This window comes from Dasypus novemcinctus, chromosome 1 (assembly GCF_030445035.2).
Source record: "Dasypus novemcinctus isolate mDasNov1 chromosome 1, mDasNov1.1.hap2, whole genome shotgun sequence".
Lineage (NCBI taxonomy): Eukaryota > Metazoa > Chordata > Mammalia > Cingulata > Dasypodidae > Dasypus > Dasypus novemcinctus.
In genome coordinates, this window is record NC_080673.1 from 121762178 (window position 1) to 121786166 (window position 23989).

The 23989-nt window shown below is 38.8% G+C and overlaps 1 protein-coding gene across 5 annotated transcripts in view; it reads left to right on the top strand.

Moving 5' to 3' along the window:
• TMEM150C (transmembrane protein 150C) overlaps window positions 1–23989 on the top strand; it is a 69429-nt gene that overhangs the window by 1537 nt on the left and 43903 nt on the right. For 2 of the 5 annotated variants that reach the window (XM_071215830.1, XM_071215829.1), the window contains exons 2-4: window positions 11782–11887; window positions 14557–14732; window positions 16150–16262. The exons of 2 other annotated variants lie outside the window; for them this stretch is intronic. The gene's annotated coding sequence lies outside the window, so the exon portion shown is untranslated. The remainder of the gene's footprint in view (window positions 1–11781; window positions 11888–14556; window positions 14733–16149; window positions 16263–23989) is intronic. One more of the 5 variants, XM_071215833.1, reaches the window with a different exon arrangement.

Sequence of the window (23989 nt, forward strand, 5' to 3'; positions counted from 1 at the left end):
AATAATAGTTACTACTTTGTTTCTTCGCTTGGATCAAAGGCAGATTTTAATACTGTAACTCCATTCTAGGCTGTATAGTTAATCAAAAGGAGAGGCGAATGTGGATATATAAACTCCATGGTAGCAGTTAATAAGTTGACCTACTTAAAGTTTTCTATCTCAAGGAAAAATTCTTGGACTCATATATGTGATATTTGCAGATCAAAGAATTTTAATCTTAGTTTCCATGCATTAAATTCCAAGCTTTTTCTTGTATGTATCCTAGAGACACAGTGTTTCCAAGGCTAACAATGGCTGTTATCTCTTAATGAACTAGAATTTGAGTTTAGTCATCAAGGCATAGCATACACATTTTAATGGCATGTCCTTTATTTGGAAATCATTTAATAAATGTTTTGCAAGCTCCTCAAGTTGGAAGCTCAAAAACTGGCCATGGTAAACAAAGTACTTTTTCTAACAACAATGACTAGTCGACAAATGTTATGACATTAAGCAAACAAAGTATTTGGAGACTGCATGTTTATAATATTCCTGCCATTAGAGGAAAGCAATCCGTTTGGATGATTTAAATCAGCATCAAAATGTGTTTATAAAAGTTGCTTATTTCATGTATTTTCCCATCAAATGCCTTTTTTTTGAGGTGCCGGTCTAGGGATTGAATCCAGAAACTTGATTGTGGAGCCACATTGGCTCCCCTGAGTTATTTTTTTCATTTGTTTTGCTTGTTGTTGTTTTGTTTGTTTGTTTGTTTTTAGGAGGCACCAGGAACTGATCCTGGGACCTCCCGTGTGGGAAGTGAGCACTCAACCACTTGAGCCACATCCATTTGAAAATGCCTTTTCGGAAGTTGCTTTATGGGGAGATGGTTTGTTCTATGGAATAATTAAAAGTTTTTGCATGAATATACTAATGCCTTATATTTAGGCTGTTATAGAACTACCACAGTTATTCTCACAGCAACCTTGCTTAAAAAAAAAAAAAGTCGCTTTACTCATTTTACCTTCCTTGTGATTGTCAAGAGCGGTAGGCACTTTATGTTCTATTTCAGACTGGAAAGATAGATTTACATTCTTGTCCAGATTCCTGCTCCGTTTCCCCTGTGACCCAGGCATTACCGCTACAGTAAGTACAGTGGCTGGATTAAGGGGAGAGCCTGGAGTCATGAAAGAGGGCTAACTAGCTGGCCCCTACAATCTTAGCTGTTTGGTTTCACTGTAGAGTGGCTACGTGGGAAGAGTTTACAACTGAGCAAGATAGATATTGGCAAAATAACGTATTACTTCTCAGTCTTCCCTTTCCTTAGAAGAATCTAGACACTCAGAATCAGCACAGCAGTGGTGTTAGGTTCTGGTAAGGCTAAAATGAGGCATGTGCTAAAGTTCCCAATATGTGATACAAAGTGTAGGTGAATCTCGATCTAAGTTCATACAAAGGCTAGGGCCAGTCTCAGTGTGTGGTAAATATTTACCTTATCTAACAGAAAGGGATTTATACTTTTTTTCTCTCTCTCTCCTCCCTCCCCGTGGTTGTCTGCTCTCTGTGTCCATTCGCTGTGTGTTCTTCTGTGTTCGCTTGCATTCTTGTCAGCAGCACCTGGAATCTGTGTCTCTTTTTGTTGTGTCATCTTACTGCATCAGCTCTCCGTATGTGTGGTGCCACTCCTGGGCTGGCTGCGCTTTATTTGTGTTGGGTGTCTCTCCTTGCGGGGTGCACTCCTTGTGCATGGGGCTCCCATACGCGGGGGACACCCCTGCGTGGCACGGCACTCCTTGCGCATTGAGCTCTGCACATGGGCCAGCTCACCACACTGGTCAGGAGGCTGTGGGTTTCAACCCTGGACCTCCCACATGGTAGGTAGTTACTTTATCAGTTGAGCCAAATCCACTTCCCTATACTTATTTTAAGTATAAACATTTATTCTTGAGATCGATAGTGCTGTCTTTATGTTTTTCCTGAGTTGCTCTGTACACTTTCAAGCTAGTTCATAAGTTATCAGAACTTTCACAAGTTATTGTTGCCACCAAAATTTCCTAGCAGGGGTGGCTTTTGAAAGATAACTTGGGACAATGGAAAGTCTTAATGCAATGAAATTTTAGTTAGGCCAGTTTGAATGGCATTTCAAGATGATAATGGTATCTTTGGCTCTGGCCTTCAAATTTATCCCCACAGAACTCTGTCAAGCCAGCTGTGCTAGGAAGGGCTTGGAACTCCTTTACCAAGTGAGAAATTAACAACGTTCTTCTTCGCATCTGTAAATGGCCTTTTTCTAGATAGATGCTGTCCGATAGAACTTCCTGCAGTGATGGAAATGTTTTATAATCTCTGCTGCCCAATATGGTAGCCCCTAGCCACATGTGGCTATTGAGCACTTGAAATAAGGCTAGTTTAACAGAGGAACTGAATTTTAGATTTATTTTAATTTTAATTAGTTCAAATTAAAATAGTTACATGTGACTAGTGGCTACTATTTTGGATAGTGCCTCTCTAAATTCTCTCCCCGCACTTCCTAAAGAGATGACACTTGATAATGAAAAGAAAGTAGAAATTGGTGTTGATAGAACCGGTAATTAAGATTTGACTCTATTAGTCCTCTTGCTGTGAAAAAATACTTTAATTTACTCTGAAGAAAGTATGTTATGCCAAAGTTCAATTCTACCCTAAAAATAAAAGCCACCCTTTTTTATTTCCATAAATCTGCTAGACACAAAAATAAGCATCACCCAGAGTTGTTTAGCTGCTTGGCCCTATGTGTCTGTGCTCTTGAACTTGAGCATCTTTGCTCTTTTGCACACTATAGTATCATTTATTTTTAGAGTCCGTTTCTGCATTTTTCAAGCTGGAGGGAAAAGGGGTCAAGGAAGGAAGGAGGTGCTGAAGCATGACCATTCCTTTCTCCCATCCCTGCAGTCACATAGCCTCTGAAAAGTCTGGCAATTGGGTACCCCTTGGGTCAAGCAGTGACTGAAGCCTATGTCTCCTCTGAGCCCTTTTTCCTTTGGCCTCTTTCCCTTCAGTTTCAAACCCAGATCCTCCCTCCCAGCCCAGCCCTATGGATTAGCAAATTCACTTGAAAAGTAACCCATTGTTAATTTTAGTAAAACCATTAAACTGGCATCTGCCAGTTTATTTAGATTTTTAAACTAATTTGCTTTGGTTGAAGCCACTATTTCAGCCATTGAGAGGGTCCCGTCTTTTATTAGACTGTCTCATCTAATCTGCCTCGTCTTTCTTGGGTGAATGACTCCCACACCCCCACCCCACAGCATACCCTTCCAACCATCCCCGGGGTCCTGAGGGTGCCCTCCTGGGGAGGGAGTCTCCCTCAGTCACTTCCTTAGGAATCCACCGAATGTGTGTTTTTCCATCTAACTAGAGGATAGATTAAATTAACCCCGGACTGTCTCTACCCTTAAGGTGAATACCCTTAACATTTCCCAAGTTAGGGTTTATCCTGCAAGGTGTCAAGGGTGCTCAAATAAATTTAGGAAATGCTTCATATCATTCTTTCTTTTGGAGATTTACAATGCCCAATAGTATAGTTGAGATAGGAATACTCATTAGTGTTCTTTCAATATTTTTCACACAACACTTTCAAACTGTATCCTGGGCCATGAAATCAATTTAACAGGTTGGGATCAGATTTTTTTTTCATGAAATAGAATGCATAGTAGAATAGAAATGACTACTCGGCCTCCCTGTGACTGAGGGTTAGTGGTGTTTGATGGAACTTCTGGCTCCTCCCCGTGCAGCAAGCCCAAGGCACAGAGGCAGTGTGGCGGAGCCCTGCCGTCACCCACGGACTCTGCACTGCCCAGTCCCTAGTAAGCACTGTCTAAGCATGGTGGGTATTTGCATTATTACATAATGGGTGCCTGTATACTGATCATGATGTAAAATATTGCCTCTGGAACTAGGCTTGGGACCCTCTATAGGAAAAAACTGATCTAAGACATAAAGTAATCACCAGTAGGAAGGAAGAGCATTTACTGAAGCCTGCCAAGAGGCTCCATACTGAATGCTTTCTTTACATGTCTTGTTGCGTTTTGTTTTTCACAACAGTCCTTTGATGTGTAGGTAATTATCATTTTCTCTCAGTGCCTACATTGCAGGCACTGCATTCTGAACCCCGGCAGCCTGGGGGCAGAGCCCACGCACTCACCCACCTCACCGCCTTCCGTGGTGCTATGATAGCAGTACTTAGACATCTGCAGGCCCGAAGACTCAAGACATCGTACAGCACTGCCCAAGTGCAGAAGTTAGCTGGCAACCGTTAATTTTTTGTGTACGACAAGCCCTGGCCGGTGAGAGGGGAGTCTTTGCAATTTTAGGCTTGAAGAGACCTCGCTGCTGCCAGCCTGTGGTTTCTTAATGATAATGTTCCAGAAAAGCCAGCCTCGTGCCTGAAAAGTGGGAATGTCCTAGAAATTAACTGCAGATTGCATCTCCGGAACTCAGTCTTCCTTCCCTCTAAGTGCGTCCTAACTTCTGCATACTGGTTTGTAGCAAATAGTGAAAATGGCCTAAATAGATATGTGCATCTCATAAATTCCCCACTTTTTACTTTATCCTAAAGTATTTGTTTTTCAAAAATCATGTCCCTCCTAGGAATGAATGTCTCATGATATATTTCAAGACTTTCATTTAAAAGGAAATGCCTCAAAATTGAGGCTGAAAAATGTTTTTTCTCCCAAGTGCAATCTGGAAAATAAAACAAATTTCATTCTGGAAGTAAATTTCAGTTTTCCTTAAAGGAAATAAATAGGTGTAAGCAATCACTTGTCCCTAGACTTTGTCAGGTAGAGGCTACAGCTTGCCATCATGGTTGCTTTTTTTCTTTAAAAGGTACATGGCTTGTGTCTGCCACACTAGAAATTACTCAGGATATTCAGACTCGGTTCAAGGCTTCAGACTTGTCCATCTCCAAGGACAGAGATGCAGACTCTCGGTGGAATACAAAGGGGAGAGATGAATTGTCTTTGAAAAGCTTGAAAGTTGTATAATATGTTTAGACTAGTGTAGATGAAGCTTATGAAGAAGTCATCGTGCTTAAATAGAAGAGTGGAGGAAGCTAGCCTGTAGCTTAAATGGTGTTATTTAACTCTGAGGCAGTTATAGTGAATTATAATGTTTTTTTGACTGAATGTAAACGTAAGTATCTCCAAAAATAGCACAGTCTTACTATTCATTAAACATTTCATTTATTGATGAAATAAATTTCTTCCTGTGTTTTTTATACTTATTGTGACTTAGCCACCAAAGAAATATTTTAAATGGTATAAGTTTTAAAGCATAAATTAAAACAGACTGTACATAGCTAAAATGATGTTACATAGTTTTAACTGGGGAGTAAAATAGGTTTTCTCAAATTATTTTTAATTCTATTGATTCATGAGTGAAAAGGGGTTATTAAGAAATTTTGATCCCATTGTAAAACAATTCAAATTGAAATATTTACTTTTTTACTGAAATTGGAGAGTTTGAAATTATAATTAGAAGAATTCTCTAATGTAATTGTCCTGGAGTTTCTAATGGATATATATGTCCTGGAGTTTCTAAATTCTGCTTTTCACTAAGATATAAAGTGTATTTATATAGAAAAACTTATAGCTGAAATATACCTACATATATGCCGGGGATTTTGACTTTTGGGTGACAATGTTTCTTCCTTTATCTTCTTGCATATCCCAGGATTAAAAAATATGGCATTTTGAGAATTTTGCCAATCTCATTAATGGCAGCACAATATTCACTAGAACCATATTTATCTCTCTGTAACTTTCACAGCTATTAGAATTGTTCTTGAGAAAGCCGATTATCTCTTCTATGATATTTTGATTGGTGTTTTTACCACTTTAATTTCAGCTTATATGTAGCATAAGGTTGATTTATATGAAAAGGAGTGGGTTGCTATTTATAATAATCAAAATTTTGGTTGTATGTGTATTCATGTAAAAATAAAGACAGAAATTTCCCATTAACTGATTTGGGGAAGTGATACGGTTATGATCAAATACTGGCACATAGTGATCTTTGAGATCAGGTCATAGAACCAAGTGACTGTCAGCTTAAAGAGACATAAATACAGCTGTTTGGAGATGCTGTTCTTTATTAGTTATTGGACAAATATATTTGAAGTCCTTAGCATGGTCCTTAGCTCACAGTAACTTTTTTGTTATTGTTGTTGATTTATTTTTGGGTCTTGGCATGGCCACAGCCATTATAGAAAGATGAAACCCCATTCTACTTTTACACTATGAATATTTTACATTAATTCTCAGCATACTGTTTGCCCAGGCAGATTTAACATGACTTTGATGTTGTACCTTAAGGTTCACTTTAGTTTCACATATATCCTGGTCCACTTGCTTTGTTGCATAATTCCCTTGTCTTTCCACTTAAATCATTATCTCTTTATGTATAGAAATTTTATAGGGTAATTTTTGGGGGTGTTCCACTTGGTTGTCTTAAGGTAGGGGTAGAGAAACTATGGCTTGTGGGCCAATTCTGATGTGCCACCTATTTTTGTAAATAAAGTTTTGTTTAAATACAGACACACCCATTGAGTCGAGTGGTTGGAGCAAAGACTTTGTGACCCCCAAAGCCAAAAATACCTATCATCTGGCCCTTTGTAGAAAAAGTTTATCAGCTCCTGTTCATATAATACTTTTCTTATGGGGTCCTTGAAAAAGATGTCCTATTACAAATTATATACAGCTAATTGCTATGTGTAGGAACAGATTTCACATCTGAATGACCAATGAATGACAACTCTCTTCCTATTTTATTGTCCATTGGCCATGAAAGAAGTTCTCACCAGTGTTGACTTAGGTATCAGGTAGACCTGGGTCACTAGCTCTGTAACTTTGAATAAGTTTTAAGCCATTTGTTAAAAAGATTTATTTATTTATTTTACCCCCTTCGCCTTCCCCTCCCCACATCCTGCTGTTCTTGCTGTCTGTGTCCACTTGCTGTGTGATCTTCTGTATCCATTTCTCTTTTTGTCTTCTCTTCTCATTTTTTCTCCTCTACCATTCACTGGGATTCAATCCTGAGGACTTCTGATGTGGAGAGAGGTTCCCTGTCAGCTGCGCCACCTCAGGTCCTGGTTTCTACTGCGCTTCACCTTGACTGTCCCCAATGGCTGTCTTTTGTTGAGTCATCATCTTGCTGCGTGACTTGCCATGCGGGCACTTGTGTGCGCACTTGGCTCACTGCGCAGGCACTGGCTCACCATACAGGCACCGGCTCACCACACAGGCACACTTTCTCTTCTTTTTCACCAGGAGGCCCCAGGTATCAAAGCCATGTCTGCTTCCCTTTAAGCCACTTTTAAGCCACCCCTTCCCATGTACAAAATGAGAATAAATATAATACCTACTGTTGGAAGACAGTTGTCCATGGGTCTCTTGTGCTTCGGCACATGTTGAAGAGTGGTGCTTGGGGAGCAGGTGTAGGTCAGTGGTTGAGCACTTGCTTCGCATGTACGAGACCCTGGTTTCAAAAAAGAGGCACTGACTCCCCTTTTGTTCTGAACTGTCTTTTCAAGGCTGTTTGTGTAGTGAAGACTCTTGGAAAATAGAGGTAATGTCTCCTTCCAGAGCAAAGGGCAGATCTGCTTACAGCTTTGGAAGACAGAGGTACTGTGTCTTCCTTAGAAGTAAAGGGCAGGCAGGCATGCTTATCGTCCTATATAATAGATTTAGTTCCCCCAGCTCAGGGTTCCTCTCCATTGTCAGGTATGCAGGTGTCAAGTAGCCCTCTTTGTGACACACTGTGGGGATTAGAGCTCAGGGAACCAGCACAAGAAAATACTGATGCTCTGACCACTGCTATTTCTGTGAGTAATAAAGTCCTTTGTCTCTGAGCCAGGAGTCTTGTGTGTTCTACCAGCATCCAAGAAATTGGCATGCAAATCTCAGACTTTTCAGAGTTCTTGACACCTCCTCTATGGGGTTGTGTAAGGATTGAATGGAAAAATGAATGTAAAGCATAGGGCTTCGCCATAGTAAGTGACCAATAAATGTTATTAATTATTATCCATTTGGCTGTTAATCTAAAGAGTGTAATTCCCTGCAGGGGAAAGTTGGATCCTAGCTTTGTCGTAGACAACCTATATCTTTCTAACTATATCTTTTTCTAATTATAGGGCTGTGAAAACAGTTAAGTAGGTTTAGTTTTTTAATAAAGTAGGAAGTATAATAGAACAACAAAGAAAATATCAAGTGCAACACATAATCAGCTTAAATATCGATTAGTAAAACTTTTCGTTTTGTTCTGCGTGTGTGTGCGTGTGTGTGCATGTGTACTAGTTGTCATATAAAATGTATTTTTTACTGCTAGTCATGTTCCAAAAAGTTGAAAAGCCACTGCTGCCCTGAAACAAATTCGAACTGATGAGAAAATCTTGTGGTCATGAAAGGACAACATTCCTTTCTCAGTTCTCATTCCCAAAAGGGGATCTCAAGGGCTGCCCTCCCTCACCTAAGTGTGCTGCTGAGAAAACAAAGGACTTGGCCCCGAGATTGTTTGTTCACCCTTTGTATGCTGTGTGGGTCATTTACCCATTATTTGCAGAAAATGGAAATAACCACCCCAGGTTATTTTCTGAAGAAAGAGACTTAATGTATTAGCACTGTCCAATAATACTTTCTGTGATGATGAAAACATTCTTTTTCTGTCCTTTCCCATATAGTAGCCACTGGCTATTGAGCACTTGACTATGCAACTGAAGAACTGAACTTTTAAATTAAAAAGATATTTTTGATTAATTTAAACAGCCATATGTGGCTATTGGATGGTGCACTTTTTAGATTGAATACAAAGATGTGGTGTCCTCCAGTCAGTTCACTCTGTGTGGCTTGGCTTCTGGTCCTTAAGGCATTGTGGAAACAGAGCCCTGACCTTTGCTTATGGCTGGCATGGGCACGGGGGTGAAGACAATCTCAGTGAGTTGCAACCTTGGACAGCTGCAGAGCAGAGGATGGCAGAAGAGCCAGCACCCTAGCTGCACATGAGAATCGTCTGAAGAACTGCAAAATTCCAAGCTGCACCCCAGACTAACCAATTAGATCATAATCTCTAGGGGCAGGGCCCAGGCAGTTTTTTAAAGCTCTCCAGGTGATCCCATTGTGCTCTGCTGGCCGGGCAACATCACGGGAGGGCAAGGCAATCTGATGCTGTTTGTGGCATCACAAGTGTTCTTACGATCAGATGGCAGGGGAATGGGCATGTGAGGGTCTGTGGGACCCCTCTGTTATCTTAAACAGCAGGTCTCCAGCTTATCTTTGGTGTTAGGGGCTGAGCTGTTTTCTCACCCGGTTGTCCTGGCAACAGGGGCCCACTTGCTTAGTGGAACCAAAGTACAGATTTGTGCATGACGGAGCTGAGCTTCAAAGAAGTAAAAATACATAGTCTTACTGACCTACTTACATGTCCAGTGCTCATTCCATTTATATATTCAACAAACATTTATGGAATCCCTGCTGTGAGCTTGAGATCTGCTGAACTTGCTCGGTCTAGTGCAGGAGACCGCTATGTAAACAGCTGTCACACAGCAGGATAAGCCTAAGAACAGTGTGTATGAGAGCATCCAAGAGGGGACAGCTGTTCTGGAAGGGGGGAGGGACATCAGGCAGGGATTCCCAAAGGTGGTGATGCCCGAGCTGAGTCCGACAGGATCCGAAGAAGTACATGTGAAGAAGGGGAAAATGAAGAAAGAGCAGATGCAGCCTATGAGGCCCTGGGTGACATTTTCTAAGAGTGAACACCCTAAGATAGCTCCCTGCCTCCTACTGTAGCCAGCCTCACGGGATATCCTTATCCTAACTGACCTTTATCATTTACTCATTCATTCACTCACTCATTCAATCCACAGCTATGATTTGTTGAGGTATTGCTATGTGCAGCCATGATCTTGGTGTTGTAGGCAGTGAACATTCCTGCCTTCAGGGAGCTCTATATTTTCATGTAGGGTGGGGGAGACAGACCAGGAATAGATAAGGAAATAACATATGGTATGTGTGCTGTGGAGAAAAATAAATCATGCTCAAGAATTTGAGGATACTGGAGTATGTGTTCTGAGAACGGTGTCTTTCTTTGCTGCCTCTCTGCAAGCTTAATGGCAGTTCATCACTTTTTGGACCCTAGACAAGTACTACCATTTTCTTCCCTCTGTTCAAGTCTTACTCATCCACCTGTACCCATAACCCCAAGTCTTGCTAACTCCTACAGGAGCATAACCCTACAGGCCAACAAGATCTCTCATACCCGCCTCCCACTCCCATAATACTGTCTTGTGTCTTAACTCCCCCTTCCCCTTTTCACCTCTTCATCCCTAGTCCTCTGTTGAATTCTCTGTCCACCTCCCCTTCCCCCCCCTCCCCCCAGTCTTTTCCTTTTCACCCTATGGTTCTCAACTTTTTGACTGAATGCTTTCTCAACCTCTTGCAGGGATCACCACATGAAAAGACTTGTCAACCTCAACTTTGAGGCTAAATGTGGGAGACCATCTTATAGCCTTCTCATCGCTACTAACTAGCCAGCTCCTGGTCACTCATATCCATTTCTTAAAGAGCTGAAGACCTTGGCCCATGTCTTCCTGTACCTTCCTCTCCTTTCCAATGCTTGTCATAATCCTTAGTGATGGCACCATCCTATATGATCTTCCATGAATCCAGCCTCAAAGTCCATGGACATTCTTATTGCTAATGAGTGCACCTTGACTAAACTATGGTTACTCATGCCCAAACCTTCACCCAAATTCTTGTCCAGATGGAAGTTTCTCATCTTGAAATCTTAACCCAGTCTCCCATTCTCTGACCATAGCTATGTAACCTTCCAACTCACATCCCCACTCTGTCTACCTCTTTCACTTAATAAAGATGTGCAGTCTCTTGATCTTCCTCAAACTGTCCAAACTCTTCCTTACAAATACAAAAGCATTTATGCCCATCTTCATCTCCTTTCCTTAGGGGATGTGGTTTCCATCTTTCCCCTGTTTAAGGCCAGCCCTTCACATGAACCCTTAATGCCATCTCCTGCTTCCTTTAGGATCTTTTCTCTACTAACACTACTCTGCTCTGTGGTCTTGCACTTCTCTCTGCTCTTTACTTACACTTTCCCATCTGCAAGTAAGCATTCACATCTTAAAAAAATAACTCTGCAAGGGTATATAAATTAAGGTAGATCTCTGCAATAGAATCTATTCATGTGAGCTGCTGTATTCATCTTGTATTCACACCACTTAGCACAGAGGCTGGCAAACAGCAACCTGACTACTTCGGGAACCACAAGTCCTTCAGAGGGGCTGAAGCACAGGATGTTCAGAAATGAGGCTGGAAAAGTAGGTGGGAACATGCCCCGAGGCCTTCATTCCACTATACCTGCTCCCCTCTTGGAAGAACAGTGTAAAGATTTTTAAATATTTAGGAATTTATTAAAAACAAATTAGATGTTAAAATTATTGGAAAAAAACACATTTTAGTCTTAATGATAACTAGTGACGCTGGTCTCTATCCTTGGTCAAGTGGGTCATACCTGATCTCCTGGTATGTTGGGCTCATAATGCATCATTTTAGTTTCCTAGGCTGCTGAAGCAAATGGTTTAGTTTAAACAATGGGAATTTATTTGCTCACAGTTTTAAGGCCAGAAAAGTGTACAAATCAAGGCATTTCAAGGTGATGCCTTCTCCCCAAAGATTGCCCCATACTGGGACGGCTGCCAGTGGTCCTTGGTTCCTCTGTCACGTGGCGGTGTCTTCTGGATTCTTCCTTCTCTTCCAGGTCCCATTTCAGCCCCTTGCATCCTGTGGCTGCCTCTTTCTCATGTTGGAAATCATTCTGCTTATTAAAGACTCCAGTAGTAGGATTACTACTCATACTGATTGAGGTAGGCCACAACTTAACTGAAGTAACTTCATGAAAAGGTCGAACTTACAATGGGTTCATACCCCCAGAATGGATTAACTTTAAGAATTTGTTTTTCAGGCCTACATACAGATTGAAACCACCACACGCATGTTCAGTAAATACCTGTTAACCTCCTTAATAACACTAACAGTGCCCTACAATCAAACTTCCTCAAATTCAGCCACATTGACAGGCTAGGACAGGAGTAAGGGAGACCGTTATCATCCTCCTCCAAGTCACATGATGGTGACAAGCTGCTTGTGCTAAATGAATGATTGATCCCCATCAGGACCCTTTTGGGGAAATCAAAAAGAAGCAAGAATATCTGCTACTGCCATGGCTCCAGGTCCATTGTTAAGCACCTTCATAGTGAAGACTTAACTAAGGAATCCTGCTGTACTTGAAGTTGCCAGCAATACCTGGAGTCTGAGGTGCAGGTAGCATCTTACTGTGATTAATAGAGGTCCATGCTGAAAAACTGTAATGGATCATCCAAATTTGGAAAAACGATCTCTTGGGCTGATACAGACGGTAGTAAGTGACAGTTCTCAGACATATTAAAGGAGGCTATGTAGCCTTCTTTGGGCAGCATTAAAAGGGAAGAAGGAAAACTGAAAAAGTCAATTACTGTGAGGAAGAATTGTTTGGAGCCATGGTCAGCTTCTCAGCCCACAAGGGTTTCTCTTCGTTTTCCTTGAGAAAAGTGGCCCTATGTGAGTGATTCATCCAATTATTTACCTGAAATAATTTTATCAAAAATATTTGTGATGATAGAACATTTAATGTTTCAAATATTGCCTTTTGCAACTGTTGAACCACTGTAGTTTACTTTACCTATTGGCATAGGTAGCCTGAATTGTGTGCATGAAAGCCACAACCTCTGAATTTAATTTTTTCTTCTTACCAAGGTCAAGCTGTCTTTGTAGACATTTGGCTATGTTAGATAGGCTTTCGTTATCATTAACTTATTGTTCTTTTATCCACTAGCCCAGAAAAGGAACTAAAAGCGTAATGTGGAATAAGCATTAGGTTCAGAGATAGGATATTGGCATTTAAATCTTGACCTGACCACCTTCTATACCGGCCTGTGTGCCAGTATGTATAAATAAATTATTTAATATTTGTGAGCTTAGAGTTTCTGTTTTTTTCATCAGTAAACTGTGGATGTACCTGTCTGTTTTGCTTACTGTACATAAGCTTCTTGAGAGTAATGGTTATAGCTCATCCATCATTGGAAACTCAATGCATAGAATGGGACATGGCAGGTAAGAACTATAAATATTTGTTGAATTTTAACCTTCTTTAGGGCTTGTTTTAAAGAGCAAGTAAGATGAGCAGCAGCAGAGTATAGCGTTAAGAGCACAGATGCTGAAGTTAACCCCCAGGATCCCAGTGCTGGCTCCAGCATGAGGTTGGGCAAGTTACTCTCTGGACATCTGTAAAGTCAGAGTTAAATGTATCAATACACCTAAAGCTCTTGCAGCAGTCCTGGTCTGCAGCAAGTGGTACATAAATACCCCAGTCATTAATAAAACGTGTGAAACGGCTTTCCAAAGTGCTATTCACCTGAAGGTATAACTTACCCAATGATGTCTTGCTAAATATTGGACACGCTTTGAAATACTTTCATTACTGTATCTTTCCTATTTTAACTAGTGATGATTCCTTTCTCTTTCATATTTTCTACAGTCCAGCTGGGGTGTCTTTCACCTAGGTCCTTTATTGATACCCAAGATTACCTCATTGCAAATTATAAAGATTCAAAGAAGGCGTGACCTTGGGCTGACCGGGCCTGGAACTGCTGCCTGCTCTTCTTTCCTTACTCTTCCACCATTTGCTGTTCAGAAATTACTGGCCGATTCGACACATTACCGATTTTTAAGTTCATGTTAAAGAAAAAAATGACTTAATGTCTGAAAACACTGTAGTAGTTTCCACACTGGTTTCCTCTTGGACACGTTAGTCTCTTGTGCGTTGTGCCACCCCCCTAATCTCCCCAGGATTTCACTTTCATAAGCTCCCTCCCCTGCCCAGGTCGGCTCTGAGTGCCTTGTTTATAGAACAGCTGAGCGATGGGTGATCAACACTCAAGGCCATGCACAATCTGGCCCCATTTTATCTATCCACGTTTTTCTTCTGATTCCTCTCAAACATAGACCTTTATTGCCCAATCACTGGACCAGTCTTGGCTTCTTACTTTCCTTTTGTGTGGTTCCTGCACTAAAATGCCCTCCTTGACTCATTCTTTTCATTTTCATTTGCCCACAATTTTCTTAAATTCTACTACTTCTGGAACAATGATTGACTTCTCCCTCTATTTTTGCATTTGATTATATGTAATTTAGAACTTCATGAGATGCCATTTTTAAATTAGTATCTTCTCACTGAAGACTCAGACAGTTAATTTGATAATACTAAAGTTATTATAAGCTAACCTATTAGGCATTCAGGAAAATTGTAGTTATTTAAATGTATGAATAAAAAAATGTTCTAAGTTGATCTAAGTTGATCTCGGGAACTGTAATTCCACCCCACTGCACATAAATAAAGCCCTGGAATCCAGGTAGTAAAATAAAACAATATTGTGGAGCAAGGCTGGGCTACTGTTACTTTTAAAGGAATCATAATTTTGTATTTCTTGTCTTTCAGAATACATGAACTTTAGCTCTTTCAGTTTGTCAACACTTCTTCAATTTTAAACCATTGATAGACTATGGAATTAAGAGTCAGAATCCTGAAGCCATTTAGTACATAGTGGGAATTCAGTATATGTTATGAACAGATTGATTTGTGGTTTATTTTTGGTTCCTTACTGATTTGTGCAGGTCAGTTCACCTCTTTGTATTAATTTAGTATATCTTTAAAAATAACTAAGATTTTATTAAACTTCAATATAATGAAATAATATTTTATTCCTAGAGTACAAGCATATTACATGTGGGTTTTTTGTGTGTTTTTAAAGATTTATTTCATTTATTTCTCCCCCCACCCACCGTTGTCTGCTCTCCTGTGTCCATTTGCTGTGTGTTCTTCTGTGTTTGCTTGCATTCTCAGCAGCTCTGGGAATCGGTGTCTCATCTTGCTGCATCAGCTCTGTGTGTGTGTGGCTGTGCTTTTTGCGTGGAGCTGCTCTCCTTATGGGGTGCACTTCTTGCACGTGGGGCTCCCCTGTGTGGGGGACTCCCCCGGGTAGCTCGGCACTCATTGCATGTATCAGCACTGCACATGGGCCAGCTCACCAGACATGCATATAAACAAACTATGATCTAGCCATAGTATGAAATTGAATTAAATAAGGGTTAAGTAGTTATAAAAGCAAACTTTTTGGAGAAATACAAAGAAAAAGATAGAAGCTTGGAAAGTATATTTTATAATAAATCATACTTACTAATTTTCTAGGATATGCTAAGCACTACGCTAGTTAATAGTGATGTGACCATATCCTTATAGCATATATTTCAGGTAAGTATGTTAATCTGTTTTCAAAAATAAATATATTAGGGAAGCAGACTTTGCCCAGTGGTTAGGGCGTCCGTCTACCACATGGGAGGTCCACGGTTCAAACCCGGGCCTCCTTGACCCGTGTGGAGCTGGCCCATGCGCAGTGCTGATGCATGCAAGGAGTGCCCTGCCACGCAGGGGTGTCCACCGCGTGGGGGAGCCCTACAGGCAAGGAGTGCGCCCCGTAAGGAGAGCCGCCCAGTGTGAAAGAAAGTTCATCCTGCCCAAGAATGGCTCCTCACATATGGAGAGCTGACACAGCAAGATGACGCAACAAAAAGAAACACAAATTCCTATGCTGTTGATGACAACAGAAGCGGACAAAGAAGAACACACAGCAAATAGACATAGAGAACAGACAACTGGGGGAGGGGGATGGGGAGAGAAAAATAAAAATAAAAAATGAAAAAATTAATCAGAATGCACTGCCTAAAGCTACACAACTAATCTAGTGACAGAGTTGAAATTCAGATCTAAACTCCTTTATTATACTAACCTGTCTTTATGTCAATATAAAAATATAGTTCAATATGTAAGTACAAAGGTTTCAATAATACTTCTTTTAAATAACCACAGGGCTCTGCAAGGGTTCACATGCTCCTGGAGGAAATTAGTTGGGAATACAAGGAAGAGAGTAAAAAAGAAATAATGCTCAGGAAAAAAATATACTTTTAAAAGAAAACAACCTTCAGTTTTGAAGCTTTCCAAGCAATAAAATTGTTTTCTTTATTAATTTTATAGATAAAAGACCAACTGGAGACATCAAATAATTTATTTTGTGAATCTTCAAGTAAAATGAACTTTCTGCAGGATAATTAGATTTTTAAAAGGGACTTGGACACACATTTTGATAGGTCAGTATGTATGTATGTGTGTGTTTCAACAGTTATGCCAGATGAACTTAAAAACTGTCAAATTCCAAATCAATCCCCTTTAATTCCTTATTGAATTCTCTTATATCTCTAAGTTAATTTGCAAAATGGTTTACTTCGAAGTATTCTACTTTACCCTCCAGGAATATTTTTTCAAGGTTTTGTGACTCTCAGTAGAGTTTTGTGAGGTTTTTTTTTTTTTTTTTTTTTGGTACATTTCTTATTATAGATAGTCCTAGATATCCTATGGTTTCTACTGTTATTGTAAATCTTTTGTTTCTGTTTCTTCTATATAATTAAAAACTGAATTTTCGTCTTTAATCCAACTCTTTATATGAACACTTATTGATTCTAATAATATTTTATTCAGTTCGCTGGTCTTGTTACAGATAATGATAATTCTATTCTGTACTTCTTATAAACTATACATCTTATTTCTGTTTCTTATCTTATTGAATTGGTTAAAAAAATGCCATTTAATGTTAATGAATAGTATTCATTAATCCTAATTTTGCTTAATAGGAAAACTCTCTTTTCATACCAAAAAATGACATTGGATGATGGTTTGATAGAGATATTCATTATAGAAGCTTCCTATTCCTAGTTTTCCTAGATATTTTGTAAGGGAAGAACACTAAATTTTATCAGTCAGTATGCATATTATATGTAGTTGCATTTTGGAATCACAGTGTATTTATACTTTTGTATTCTGAATTTTCCACTTACATAAGAATTTTTTTATAGCATGAAAAAAATTTCAAAACATATTTTAATGGCTGCATAATATATTATGGGCACCTAATAACTTACTCCTTCCTCTCTTTTTCATTGCTTTAAGGTTTTCTGGGTTTTTTTGCAGTTATAAATAGTACAGAGATGAACATCTTTATATGTAAATCTTTGTTCACATCTCTGATTATTTTCTTAGCATAAATTCCTGTGAGTGGAGATACAAAGTAAAAATATGGAAGCATTTTTATGTCTCTTGATATGTGTTATCAAATTCCTTTCCCCAAGGCTCATTTATTATCAGTGGTGTATAAACTACCCATTTATCTAGATCCTCAAATACATTAAGTACTACCATTTTTTAAAAAAATCTTTGCCTGCTGGATAGCTTAAAAATGGAAACTCATTATTTTCAAAATTATTTCTTGAACTGTTGCTGAAATTGGACAAAATTTTGTGTACTTTTAAGACATTTGTAGAAATAAATGTCTTCCGTGAAATCTTTGATTATGTTTTTGCCCATTTTTTTAAAGCATCAGACATTTTCTGATTGATACTGCCATTATATATTAAGAATATTAGTCCATTGCCATTTGCTTGTAATATTTTTCTAGTTTGTCATTTGCCTTTTAATTTTACTGAAGTCTAGCCATATGTGGTCAAAAAAAATCAATATTTCCATTATGATTTATTGTTAAACTTCAAAAAATGCTTCTATAGCCAGACATTAGCTAAATATTTGCCTAAATTTACTAACTATATTATATTTCAAGTTTTATGTTTTATACTTTATTTCACCTAGAATTTATTTATATGTATTAGATGATCTAAATAGATGTGGGGTTTTATTCCCTATTTTAAAATCTTAAATAATTCTTCTATTCCTCAGTGATTTCTTTAAAGCAGTAGTTCTCAAGTGGGACCATTTTGATTTTGACACACACACACCTGTGATATTTGACAGTGTCTGGAGACATTTTTGGTTGTCACAGTTGGTGAATGCTACTAGCCCAAAATGTCAGTGGTGTCGCTGTTGAGAAACCTTGTTTTAATGTTTGTCTTAGAGTATCTGACCTTGTCCATGGCAGCTATTAGATATTGTTGAATAATACAGTCACTGCTGCTACTCATTCCAGAACCTGATGCATAGTGACAAATAGCTCATTACCAGATCAGTGACTACGTTTCCTTAGGTCTTCCTTTTTATATTCAGTTTGGAGGCTCATTTTGAAATCACCATTTTCTATGTCTTATTACATCTCTTTGCGTATAGGATGCATCTCCTTACCAGCAATGCACCGGCCTCCCCTTGCACAGGTTTTGACTGCATCTCTGAGGTATACCTGTGGCCTCCCTAGGTTAATTGCTTTTAAACTATATGGCATTAAATCGTTCCAGACATTCCTCCCAAATTAAACAAAAAAAGATTCAGCAGCTTTTTGGAGGCAGTCATTGACACACAGCCAATTTTAATTCTGTAACTTAATGTAGGAGTTTGTCTTGAGGCCATGTGTTCTCTTCAGTTGATGTGTTTATAGTTTTTGTACAAGATCACGTTATTACTGAAGTTTATGATATACTTTATGGGTAAGTTTATGATACACTTTAACATATGTTAGGGCAGTCCCCTCCAATTACTCTTCTTTTATAAGTTTTCTTAGCTCTTTTTGGCTCTCATTCCAGAAGAAGTTGGAATCCTACTGGAATTTTATGAAACCTACATAAAGCAGGAGTTGCTAAATTTTGATGTGTTAGAATCACCTCGGGAGCTTGTTAAGAACACAAGTGTCTTGAAAGCCCACCCTCACCCCCTCCCTTTTGACTCTAAGCCTTCGTTGGAGCCCAAGAATCTGCATTTTAATAAGCAATGAGGTCATTTTGAGCCAGTGATCCCTGGAACTCATTTAGAGACACACTGTTGTGAAGTGATTTGCACAGTCTTTTTATTTCTTCATTTTTTGGATCTTATTTTTCTCTTTTAGCAAAATTTTCCCACCACTTGTTACTTCTACATTATGAATGATCTCTTTTTTCTATTATATCTTGTTATTGTTATTGCTGGTACACAGGAAAGCTATTGATTTTTAGATGATTTTTCTTGTTCTTGTTGTTGTTTATATCTAACCTCTCTGCTGAGCTCTCATGTTAAGTCTAATAGTTTTTCAGAGAAAACTTTTGTACAGTCAAAGTGCTTGGTAAATAAGCCTATCATCTGGGAGCAAAGGACTTTTGCTTCCTCTTTTACAATATTATACCTATTATTTCTAATTTATGTGTTACTGCCTTGACCTGAACATTGTTAAATAAACGCTGGTATACTCCACCCTTAATTTGTTCCCAATTTTAAAGGTAATGTCTCTGTTATGGCTTCATGATTAATAATTTTGCTGGCTATTGACCTTTTTAAAAATTATGTTAAGGTAATAGCCTTCTATTTCAAGTCTTTTTAAAGCTCTTTGTTTTTTAAATAAGTAATAGATATAGGATCTTATTAAATACCTTTTCTGTAACTACTTAAGTGAAAATATTTTCCCTTATTTTAAAAAGAAAATTATGTATTAATAAAATTCTTAATTTCAAAACATCCTCACCCTTTTGAAGTAATTCATACTTAGTTGTGGTAGCTTATTCTTTTCAAGTACTCTGAATTATATTTCCTAGGATAGCAAGTTTTAGTCAATTGTGAGAGTTGATTTTGAAACTAAACTTTCAAAGGTGATTAAGGGTTAAATAAATGAATAAAACCTGTTGGGGATTGAATTATGTCTCCCACAAAAGACATATTCAAATCCTAATCCCCAGTCCTATGAGTTTGAACCCATTTGTAAATAGGAACTTTGAAGATATGAATATGATCTTGGAAGATCCTATTTAGTTGAGGCCAGATTGAATCAGGATGGACTTTAAATCATATGGCTAGAGTCCTTATAAGCCAAGGACATTGGACACCAGAAGTAGAAGCCAGAAGCCAGCTGACTAGAGAAGCAGACTATCAGTAGAGATATGGATATTGAAGGTGATTCTGTGAGGGCTCAGAATTAAGTGAGATAAGTGAGATTAGTAAAGAAAGTTTCTATCATCTTAGGGAATACATATATTGTCATGAACAGAATATTAGATATGTGGTCATTAAAGGCACTTCTGGTAAGGCCTTAGAAGGAAATGATGAATGTGTTATTGGAAATTGAAGAAAAGATGATCCTTGTTATAAAGTGGCAGAGAACTTGGCTGAATTATGTTCTGGTGTTGGATTGAAAGTAGAATTTGTAAGTGATAAATTTGGGTGTTTAACTAAGGAGATATACAAGAAAAATGTAGAAGGCACAGCCTAGTCTCTCCTTGCTGCTTATAGTAAAAGGTAAGAAAGAATAAATTGAGGACTAAACTGTTAAACATAAAGGAACCAACAGTTGATGATCTGGAAATTTCTCAGCCTATATGGATTGCATGCTCTGAAACTAGGGCCAGAATTGCCTCTCTTAGAACCTTCCCTGAGTTCCCAGGCATTGAGTTCCCAGAGAACAGGGCTCTGCACAAGTACATGGCTGAATAATCCTTTGCTAAAGAGATTATGCATGACTCAGGGATCCATCCACCTATCTCAGAGGATGTCAGGATTGGAAATGCAATTATCCATAAAGTATCTGTAGGAGATCCTTTTGTCTGATGGTTTGGACTACCTTGAAATGCGTGGAAAGCTGACATAGTTTTTGAGAACTTTTATGATTGGATGCCCTGCCATCCTGGACTGGAAGGGTCAGAGATGGGACAAAATGAAAGAAAAATGACTTCAAGGGCAGAAACTTAGAAATAGAGGTCTGGACTGAAAAGCTTTCCTTAGGCCAAGAAAGAAGGATTTGTGCCCTGGCACATGGAGGGGCAGGCCTTCGGCCCAGATATGGGGATAATGGGGCTGCCACACTCATAGTCCAGTATTCCGAGAGGTTGGATCCTATGCCTCAGCATTTCTAGGAGAGTCTGGCCACACTCTGGTGCTTAAAGAGCATGGGGCCTCTGCCCTGGTATTTGGGGAGATCAGGCTCAGAGGACAAAGGCCCAGAGGAAAAAGCACTGATCTACAGATAACTTTCAGATCTTGGAATCTAAAGGAGTTTTCCCTGTTGGGTTTCAGAATTGCTTAGGCCCTGTGATCCTTATTCTTCTTCCAGTTTCTTCCTTTTTGAATGGGGATATCTGTCCTATGCCTGTCCCACAATTGTATTTTAGAAGTGGATAACTTGTTTTCTAGGTTTCACAGGCCCACAGATGGAGAGGAATTTTGTACCAGGATGGACTATACCCATAACTGATTTTGTGAGATTTGGGATTTAGAGTTGTTACTGAAATGGCTTAAGGATTTTGAGATACTGTATAGGAGTGAATTTATTTTGTGTGTGGGTAGAATGTGTTTTTTTAGGATCCAGAGTATTGGGGTTTGAATCATGTTCCCACAAAAGACATATTCAGGTCCTAATCCCTGGTCCTGTGGAGGTGAACCCATTTGTGAATAGGATCTTTGAAGATGCCAGATTGAATTAGGACTGGCCTCAAATCATATGGCTGGAGCCCTTATAAGCAAAGGAAATTGGACACGGAAGTAGAAACCAGAAGTCAGTGGAAACCAGAAGAGCAGACAGGAGAGGAAGAGATAGATCATCATGTAATGGAGGATGGCCAGAAAGCTACAGTCTCTGGGAGAAAGCAAGCCTTGCCAATACCTTGAAGTTGGACTTTTATCCACCAAAACCATGACACAATAAATTCCTGTTGTTTAATCAAAGCAGTGTTTGGTATTTGTCATAGCAGCCCTGGTAAACTAAGACAAACATTGACTATGGTTTTCAATATATATAGTCCATTTCATTGAACTTTTAAAATGTATTAACATCCAATTGCTCATAGAATTCTCATGATTTTTAAAAATCTGTATTTTCTAGAACTTTCTTTTAAAATTATTTTTGAATAGGTAATGCATTCCTCTGATTCAAATGTCAAAAAATATTAAAAGTTATATATTGAAAAAAATATTTCTCTTACCTTGTCCTCTATCTTCCTAATTTCTACTCCTCCCAACAGGTAACTACTGCTATTTGTTATATATATATATGCGTATATGCCAATCAGCATAAATATATTTTATATTTCTAATACTGTTTTTACATATTTTTTACTACATTTGATTTGTCAGAATTTTTTGGTGGTAGAGGTGGTAGTGGCATAAGCACCAGCTCATGAATATCTTTATGTTAATTCGTGTTAACTTATGTTAACATATATTTATGTTCTTCATTCAGTTTTTTTTTAATTCACTGATTGTTGCTTTTCACTTTATTATTTCCTTCCTAATAGGTACTTTATATTTGTTTTATTGTTTTTTCCCCCTAACTTCATCAAGGTAATGCTTGTTGCCCTCCCTCCTTCCCTCCCTTTCCTTTTTCACTGTAATGACAATATTTAAGACCACCAGTTTACCCCTAAATATAATTTAGGCAGCATCTTCCTACATATTTGACAAATCCAGAAAGATGACTATCAAATCTTGCTTGTTTCCTTGGGCATCTTGTTTTTTCTTCCATTCTTCCTATCTTAGGTAATGGAGCCTTAATAAAGGTTGCAAAGTCTTTATCTTTGCTGCCTTATGTTCCACTGCATATGCCCTGCTTCAGCTCCATCCATCCCTTTTATGTGACCAGGACTTGGATAACATGGTTTTGGAGTCCAGGGAGCAGTGGCTGGGGCCATGGCCACCTGCCCTTTCAGGCAGCTGTGTGCACATTGCCCAGGGTCCCCTGGCCCCCTTTCAGGTCCCAGCAAGAAAGAGTGAGATGAGGTTAAAGTGCTCATATGGACTCCCTTTAGCACAGTTCAGAGACTTGTGTTGCGGGGCGTGGAACAATAGAATGGTGTCAGTCTACAGCCTTGAGTGTTATTTGGAACCATAATTGAAGCCGTTAAGCCTTTTTCTGTCAGAGAGAAAGGACTGGTATCTTTTTATCTTTTCTAAACAATAAGAAACAAAGAATTAAATGTTATCCTTTAAATAAATTCCTATTCTAACCACTTTCTTTATCATGATTATACTGAGTTTTCACAAAATCCTTACCTCCTGTAAATCTTTATTCCCTTCCCCCACATCTTTAATTAGGTTTTCTGTATTGTGGCCATGCTAAAACAGTAGACTCTTCTGGTTTTATTACTCAATTTCAATATTGATTGGATCCCCAGAATGTATTTCCATTTACCTGCCTCTATTTTAACCAAAAGCCACAGATCCTATCAACGTAATAGTTTAGTTCTTTTTTATCAAAATACCTTCAGCCCAAACTGACTTTACCCAAACACATAAATTCCCTCGGTGGAATAAATTAAAGAGTGTGTAGTCATTGAAAGATGTATATCGTAAGTCCTAGCTTGGCTGTGTTTTCAGAATGACATGATTCAAGCATTCTTTCTGTTTTTACCACCCACCTCCAGAATATTTCTTGAATTCATCTGTTTCCTGATATCCCAACTGCTACGGCTTTGGTTCAGGATACCTACTTCTCTTTACAGGAACATTGCAATAGCTTCCCACTACCCCCATACCGTAGCCGTTCTGAATCCTATTCCTTGGTAAAATGGGTTTATAATCAAATCATATTTCCATGGCTTTGTTCATGCTATTGCTCTCCCCAGAATGCCCCTTTAAGCTGTGTCTGTCCTGTGAATGCCTTCAAGACCCATCTTAAATGTCACCTCCTCTTGATCTCTTCCTAGCTTCTTCAGGTAGAATTATGCTTGCCTTACTTTGGACTTTGCAGAGCTTGTTTGTATTATGAAATGATTACATTTGCATTTGTAATTATTTGTGTCCATCTCCTTCTCTAGACAAAATGAGGGCAGAGTTCTTGCCTTATTCATAATTGTGCGAACACAACCAACATAATACTTAACCCATGGCAGGTGCTTGGTAAATGCTTGTTGAGTGAATGAAAATACAA